Here is a 9,007-nt window from a genome sequence, read left to right as displayed (position 1 = left end):
ATCCTTTTTGTTGCCACCAAGACATTAGATATTAAAGGATCTCTAGGCATAGACACTCTCTGATTTCTGTCACCCTATTATACTATTTCTTAAAATTTTTTGACAAATAATATTTAATTCATGTACTGTAAGATCCATGGTTTTAAAATATTCAGTTCAGTAGTTTTTAGCACATTTACAAAATTGTGCAACTCTCAACACTATCTAATTTCAGAACATTTTCATCACACCAGTAATAAATCCTGTATCCATTAGTAGTCACTTTCCATACTCCTGTCAGTCCTTAGAAACCACAAATCTACTTTCTGTGTTTGTGGATTTGTCTGTACTGGACATTTAATATAAATGGAATCATACAATACATGCCTTTTTTATCTGGCTTCTTTCATTTAGTCTTATGTTTTCAAGTTTCATGTATGTTGTAGCAGGCATCAGTACGTCTTTCCTTTTTATGACTGAATAATATTCCTGGACAGTGTGTTGAAAAGCAGAGACATTACTCTGCTGACAGAAGTCTGTATAGTCAAGGCTATGGTCTTCCCAGTGGTCATGTATGATTGTGAGAGCTGTACTGTAAAGAAGGTAGAGTGCTGAAGAATTGATGCCTTCAAATTGTGGTCCTGGAGCAGAGTCCCGAGAGCAAGGAGATTAAACTAGTTAATCTTAAGGAAAATCAACCCTGAATGCTCATTGGAAGGACTGATGCGGAAGCTGAAACTCCAGTATTCTGGTCATCTGATGCTCGCAGCTGACTCATTGGAAAAGTCCCTGATGCAGGGAAGGATTGAGGGCCGAAGGAGAAGAAAGTATCAGAGGATGAGATGGCCGGATGGCATCACTAATGCAATGGACATGAACCTGGGCAAACTTCGGGAGATGGTGAGGGACAGAGAGGCCTGGTGTGCTGCAGTCCATGGGGTTGCAAACAGTCGGAAACAACTGGGTGACTGAACACAATATTTCATTGTTTGGATATTCCACATCTTATTTATCATTCATAAGTTGATGGATGTTTGAGTTGTTTGCATTATCTGGCTATTAACAATAATGCTACTATGAACATTTGTTCACACGTGTCAACTTGACTGAGCTAAGAGATGCTAAGATACCTGGTTAAACTTTTTTTTTTTTTCTGGGTGTGTCTGTGAGGGTGTCTCTGGCAGAGATTAGCATTTGAATCAGAAGATGGCCTCACCAATGTGAGTGGCCACCATCCAATCCGCTGAAACCCTGAATAGAACAAAAAGGCAGAGGCTGGGCGAATTCACTCTCTACCTGAGCTGAGACATCCATCTTCTCCTAACCTTGGACTTGGAGTTCCTGGTTCTCTAGCCTTATGGCTCCAACAGGGACTTAACACTTTTGGTTCTGATTCTTAGGCCTTTGGTCTTGGGCTGAATTTCATCACCTGTTTTCTTGGTTCTCCAACTTGCATATCAAGGGGCTTCTCAGGCTCCATGACAGAATGAGCCACTTCCTATACTAAATCTGTTATACATATCACCGTATATCTGATTGGTTCTTTTCTCTGGAGAACCCTGATTGGTAAAAGTTTTTGTGTGGACATATATTGTTATTTCTCCTAAGTGGGATTGCTGGTAAGTACCAGCCACCCCCTCAACTGCCTTAAAAAAAAGTTCTAAATGTCTCAAATTCTGTTCCTCTTCACAGCCTCTTGCCCAAGGCCACTTCAGTAGTTCACTAATTGATCTCTCTCCCTAAGGATCCAACTCTCTCAAACCCATCTTCCCCATAATTATCAAAGGATATAAAATTTAAAAAATAGTAGTAATTGTGGGACTTCTCTGATGGTCCAGTGGTTGAGAATTTGCCTTCTCATGCAGGGGACTTGGGTTTGATCCTTGGTTGGGGGCTTCCCTGGTGGCTTAGATGGTAAAGAATCCACTTGCAATGCAGGAGATTGGAGTTTGATCCCTGGGTCAAGAAGATCCTATGGAGAAGGAAATGGCAGCTTCAGTATTTTTGCCTGGGAAATCCCATGGACAGAGGAGCCTGGCAGGTCACAAAGAGTCCAATATAATTGAGTGACTAACACTAACACTGGGGAGCTAAGATCCTACATGCTTTGGTCAACTAAGCCCATGTGTCACAATTAAAGAAACCTGCACAGCAATGAGAGAAAGCCCTTGTGCTGCAATCAAGACCTTGAGCAGCAAAAAAAAAAAAAAAAAAAGATAATAGTAATGGTAAGAAGAATATCAAGGTACATTGCAAACATTTATTCTTTATAAAAGCCTATGAGAAAAAAAACTAAGAGGTAGGGACTATTATGCTCATGACATTTGGAGATGATAAAACTGAGTTCATGAAGCTCATCAGTGGTAGAGGCAGGATTTGTATCTTGACCAACATGACTCCAGGATGCCTAACCTCAATGACATACCACCTCCCTAGAACACCTCCATCCAACATGTATCTACCCTGCTGAAAATCTTACACAGATTCCCACTGGCCTAAAGTAAGAACGTGTCCTATTAGTGTACATGGCTATTTCTCATTTATAAACTATTCGAGCACTTATATTATCAGCTCTTTAATTATTTCATCCCAAAGTATGCCACACTTTGCATTTCCTGATACACAACAGACTTACAATTTCTTACTCAATGTCTTTCTTTCCCCAAGCAAAGAACAGAAGTTCCACAGGGTTGGAACCTATGTCTGTTTTATTTGCCTCTAAATTCCCAATGCCTAGGACCCTGGAAGGAACGTAGTAGGCACTAAATAAGTGTTTGTGGGATAGATGAGCTTAATCCTGTATCCTTTATTTCCTGAGAACAATGGTGTTATGATATATATATCTTTGGTATCTTCCTCCACCCTTCTCCAACTGCCAGCTGACATGGTACCAGACATATAAGCAAATGCCAACCTATTTTAGTCATCTGTGCAACTTTGACACTCTAGCATGTGTAATCTGCTGCAAAGTCTCAACACCCAACACCAGTACTATAAGGGTTTCTTTGTGTCAGTAATGTTCTTTGGAATCTGAGCAACCTGCAGAACTCAAGGCAGCCACAAGGAATAGCTATTTAGGGAACTGGAGAAGAGTCTGATCCATATTGCAACCTGATTTAGAACTTGATATAATTGTTAATGAGAGATGCTGAAGGTTGTATTGGTTTAGAGCCCACACTCTAGAGCAACACTGCCCAACAGAATTTTCTTCAAAGATAGAAATGTTCTATATCTGTACTCTCCAAATGGCAGCCCCTAGCCACATGTGTCTGTTGAGCACTTGAAATGTGGCTAGTGTGACAGAAACTAAACTTTTTACTTAACTTAAATCTAAATACCTGTATATGGCTGGTGACTATCATATTGGACAGTACGGTACCGGAGTCAGATGCATGCATGCTAAGTCGTTTCAGTCATGTCTGACTCTTTGCAACCCTATGAACTGTAGCCCCCCAGGCTCCTCTGTCCATGGGATTCTCCAGGCAAGAATACTGGTATGAGTTGACGTGCCTTCCTCCAGGGGATCTTCCTGACCCAGGGATTGAACTCACCTCTCTTACATCTCCTGCATTGGCTGGCAGTTTCTTTACTACTAGCACCACCTGGGAAGCCCATGATCTAGGTTCAAATCCTGGCTCCACTATTTACTGACTATATGACTTTGGCCAATTTACTTAAACTCCTCACGTCCTGGTCTGCTCATTTAAAAAATAGGAAGACTAATAGTAGTGCTAATCTGACAAATCAGATGTGAGCATAAAATGACTAAACATACACTTTGTTCATGGCTCCATCAAGCTAGCACTAGGGTGGCTGGGGAAAGTGATTAACCCACATCCATAAATGGGTCATCTTGCTCTCTGATTAACAGAGTGCCCTGTCCTCTGAGAACACCCTGTGGTGAACATTCACATGATACAGCAAATTACCACAGACTTCCTGGCTTAAAATAACACAGTTATACATTATTATTCTGTAGTCCCGAAATCTCACTGGGCTGAAATCAAAGTGTTAACAGGGCCACATTCCTTCTGCAGGCTCTAGAGGAGAATCCATCCTTGCCTTTTCCAGCTTCTAGAGTTTGCCTACATTTCTTGGCTCATGGCCCTTTCCTTTCTTCAAAGCTACCAGCAAAGCATTTTCAAATCTCCTTCGGTCAGACACTTCTGTCCTCCTTTTATAAGGACCCTTGTGGTTACATTAGACCTACCCGGAAAATCCAGGATAATCTCCCTATCTCAAGATCCTGAACTTAATCGTATCTGCAGAATTCTTTTTGCTATGTTCAGTTCAGTTCAGTCGCTCAGTCATGTCTGACTCTTTGTGATTCGATGGACCGCAGCAAACCAGGCCTCCCCATCCATCACCAACTCCTGGAGTTTACCCAAACCCATGTCCATTGAGTCGGTGATGCCATCCAACCATCTCATCCTCTGTCATCCGTTTCTCCTCCTGCCCTCAATCTTTCCCAGCATCAGGGTCTTTTCAAATGAGTCTGCTCTTTGCATCAGGTGGCCAAAATATTGGAGTTTCAGCTTCAGCATCAGTCCTTCCAATGAACACTCAGGACTGATCTCCTTTAGGATGGACTGGTTGGATCTCCGTGCAGTCCAGACTCTGAAGAGTCTTCTCCAACACCACAGTTCAAAAGCATCAATTCTTTGGCGCTCAACTTTCTTTGAAGTCCAACTCTCACATCCATACATGACTACTGGAAAAACCATAGTTTTGACTAGATGGACCTTTGTTGGCAAAGTAATGTCTCTGCTTTTTAATATGCTGTCTAGGTTGGTCATAACTTTCCTTCCAAGGAGTAAGCGTCTTTTAATTTCATGGCTGTGGTCACCATCTGCAGTGATTTTGGAGCCCCCCAAAATAAAGTCATGTAAGAGAACATATATTAGGTTTGAGGGTCCTTCTTCTGCCCACTCCTCATGAGGTATGAACATTTTCACATTCAGTGACCATTCTGGAAGATCTATCCATGTACCTCTCCCCCAGACCTTCATGTCACATTTCCTAGCCTTGTTTGTTCTTTCCCAGTCCCTGATCAGCTGTGAGGGCTTATTAATGAGCATAGATCTGGGACTTCCCTGGTGGTCCAGTGGTTAAGACTCTGTGCTTCCAATCCAAGGCCAGCAGGGGGTGGGGGTGGGCTGTGTTCAATCCCTAGCCAGGGAACTGGATCCTGCATGCCGCAACTAAGATCTAGCACAGTCAAATAAATAAATAAATATAATGAGTATAGATCTGTACTCAGCCTATCTTTACTCACATATGAAGTAAAGAATAAAGTACACACCCCAAATCCTGCCCTCTCAGAGGACTTTTCTTTTCCACTGTACTTCAGGGTCACCTGAGTAGGAGGGCAGCAGTTGTCCAATATCAACTGGAATGGCAGACCATGCAGCTGGATCAATGATTCAGGAGCTTGATTCTCCTTATTTGCCTCCTTCAGTAACTGGTCATGGGGAATTCCCAAGAGGCTATAAGAATGAGTAGAGGAAGAGAGTGCAGGGTAATAGGAGCAGGTACCATGGGATTCTGGGCTACCAGCTTGTGGTAGTTTACCTGTACCTTCAGACTGCTCCAGCCTCATTTTATGTATGTAAATATGTTAGTCACTCAGTCATGTCCTACTCTTTGTGACACCATGGATTGTAGCGCACTAGGCTCCTCTGTCCATGAGATTCTCATGGCAAGAATACTGGAGTGGGTTGCCATTTCCTTCTTCAGGGGATCTGCCCAACCCAGGGATTAAACCCGGGTCTCCCTCATTGCAGGCAGATTGTTTACTGTCTGAGCCACCAGGGAAGCCCATATATATATATGCCCATAAAGTAGAAGCAATATGTATATTGCAATATGTATATGTATATGTATATATTGCTTCTACTTTGAAAGCCTTCTGTATAGGTTTAGTTTTATAATTTGGAGGATAAGATAATACCTAGTTTATGATAGACAGTTCTCATAGTCAACTGGTATCCCATTTTGTCCAGGGCCCAGAAGCCTCCCAGGCTAGAGGTAAATTTGTCAGTATGGTACTTAACTTATTCTAATCTGCTATAGATTGTAAAAGTAGCAAAAAAAAGAACTATAATATTTATAAGACAATTGATTATGAGATGCATTCCAAGTACAGAGATGTAACAATGTGAAACAAACAAACAAATAGGATCATCAAAATAAGGTATTGCCTGATCCACCCTTCCATTGTATGCATAAGGAAACAGGTCTAGAGAGGTAAGTGACTTTTCCAAGATCACACAGCTCTTTAGGGGCAGTGCCATAGCCAGACAAATCTGACTTTCAGCCCAAAGCCAGTCTCATTATTCATTTATTTATTTATATGAAATAATAAATATAAATTTATTATTCATGATTTGTATGAAAACTAAAACCCCAACTTTGCAAAATAAATGTTTTCAGTTCCCTTATTCTGCTTTATGTCAGGTATACCAGGAAAAATAGAGCCTGGATCTTTACGGTCTGTAAGCCTCTCTGGTGTCTCAGCATTAAAGAGTCTACAGCCAATGCAGGAGACTTGCAACAGACCTGGATTTGATCCCTGTGTTGGGAAGAGTCGGACACAACTTAGGGTCTAAACAACAACAACAAACTTTATGGTCTGTACCCCTCATACCCACCACCTGTTTGCCTTTGGCAAAACCAAATAAAATTATTCTACACCCAGTTCTCCCTTCAACTTTCTGATAATAAGAACCACCTAGTTAGTTTAGTCACTCAGTCATGTCTGACTGTTTGCAACCTCATGGACTGTAGCCCGCCAGGTTCCTCTCTCCATGGAATTCTCCAGGCAAAAACACTGGAGTGGGTAGCTACTCCCTTCTCCAGGGAATCTTCCCAACCCAGGGACCGAACTGAGGTCTCCTACATTGCAGGCAGATTCTTTACTGTTTGAGCCACCAGGAAAGCCCAAGAATCACCTAAGGAGTCTTTCAATAATAAAAATTCTTAATTGCAATTGCAGTCCCACTAAGTTGGAATCTTAGACCCTGTGGCCTGGGAATCCATACATTGAACAAGTTTCCTCAAGTGCTTCTTATCAACAAGGAAGTTGGACTATGCCCAGTCCTCTCATTCTAAGGATAAAGATGATGAAGCCCAGAGAAGCTTAATAACTCATTGAAGATGTATGCTTAGTCGCTCAACTGTGCCCGACTCTTTGCAACCCCATGGACTATAGCCAGCCAGGCTCCTCTGTCCATGGGGATTCTCCAAGCAATTATACGGGAGTGGGTTGCCATGCCCTCCTCCAGGGGATCTTCCGAACCCAGGGATCAAACCCAGGTCTCCCTCATTGAACCCAAGTCTCCTGCATTGCGGCGGATTCTTTACCATCTGAGCCATAGCTCTATGTCTGTTCTTGGGTAGGCACAGGCTGCTTCTGGAAGGACCATGAACCAAACATTGGACATAGTTTTTGTCTTAGAGTTTTGTTCAGTTAGCAAAGCAAAAGTTGAAGTTTTCAACCAGCCATGATAAAGATAGTAAGAAGGGCTATATACCCATGAAGTAATTAAACAAAAAATTAGCTTTCACAGGTCTAAAGCATGGTTTCAGAGGGTCAATTAAAATCGATTGAGGTACTATTGGAAACAAAAGTCAACCTCTAGAGAAAGAAAACATCAAGAATTTTAAATTATTTGTACAAATTTTCATGCATCACATCAGAATTCAATAAAATAATAATATATAAGTAAGAAAGATATACAGTTTATCAAATATGGACTGGAAATTAACTTTAATTACCTGATCAAAAGTTAAATGACAAAATAGATAATTTTGACAGAGAACCAAAGCCTTTCTTGGGGGAAGGATCCTGGAGGATTGGCAACCTAAGAGGCAAAAGAGGTTTTATTTTTTCATGGTATGAAAAAACATTTGTGGTGGTTGGGGAAAAGTTTTCCCTCTATAATGAATTAAATTCTCAATTAAAAACCTAGTTCTGGTGCTTCCCTGCTGGCCCAGGTAAAGAATCTGCCTGCCGATGCAGGAGACACGGGTTCAATCCTTGGTCCAGAAAGATCCCACATGCCAGGGAGCAAATAAGCCTGTGTGCCACAGCTGTTGAGCCTGTGCTCTAGAGCCCAGGAACCACAACTTCTGAAGCCTGTGTGCCCTAGAGCTTGTGCTCCACAACAAGAGAAGCCTCCACAATGAGAAGCCTGTGCACTGCAATAAGGGGTAGACCCTGCTCCCTGCAACTAGAAGAAAACCCATGCAAAAAGGAAGACCCAGCGCAACCAAAATAAGTAAACAAAATTATTTTTTAAAAAAAGAAATAAAGGAATAATAACCTTAATTAAAAAAAAAAACAGTTCTAAGTATATCAGATTTGCAAACATGTTGAAACTATACAATTTATACCCCGACTTTGGCTATATAAATGGCTATATTTCTCTGACTTTCTTGCCTGGAGAATTCCATGGACAGAGGAGCCTGACAGGCTACATACAGTTCAGGGGTCACAAAGAGTAGGACATGACTGAGCAACTAACACACACACACACACACACACACACACACACACACACCCTGATTTTCCCACTCCCACCTACCTGGAGTCTGCTCTCTGGCTGATAGCCCGCTCTGCTTATTTCACGCTCCACCTGTGCAGCCCAGTTAGGCTGAAGGCCAGGCGCATTCGAACAATTCCTTCTCTGCCTGAAGGGCCTTGGTGTTGAGTCATCCTCCCCCTGAGATGCAGTGGGAGCTCCAGAGCCCCAGAGATGGCTGTGCGTGGCTGTCACTCAGCCAAGGCCTTGCTCACAGCACTTACCAGCTATGCTCCCAAGCAACACTCAGCCTTGAGCACATTGAGAGAGCATTCTGTGCTGAAGGGATCACCCTCCATCCTTGCTAGTTTCTAAAAGCCTGGAGGGAAGGATTCGGTATCAGGTGGGGTTGGAAGAATACATTTAAATGTCTAAACCTGAGAGTGTAGAGCAAATGGAACTCTCTTAGCTGCACAGGGAGGGCAGATCATTTCAACCACTTTGGA

The sequence above is a fragment of the Dama dama genome, chromosome 25 (assembly GCF_033118175.1).
Source record: "Dama dama isolate Ldn47 chromosome 25, ASM3311817v1, whole genome shotgun sequence".
NCBI classification, from domain to species: Eukaryota; Metazoa; Chordata; class Mammalia; order Artiodactyla; family Cervidae; genus Dama; species Dama dama.
Note: the sequence above shows the minus strand (reverse complement) of the source record.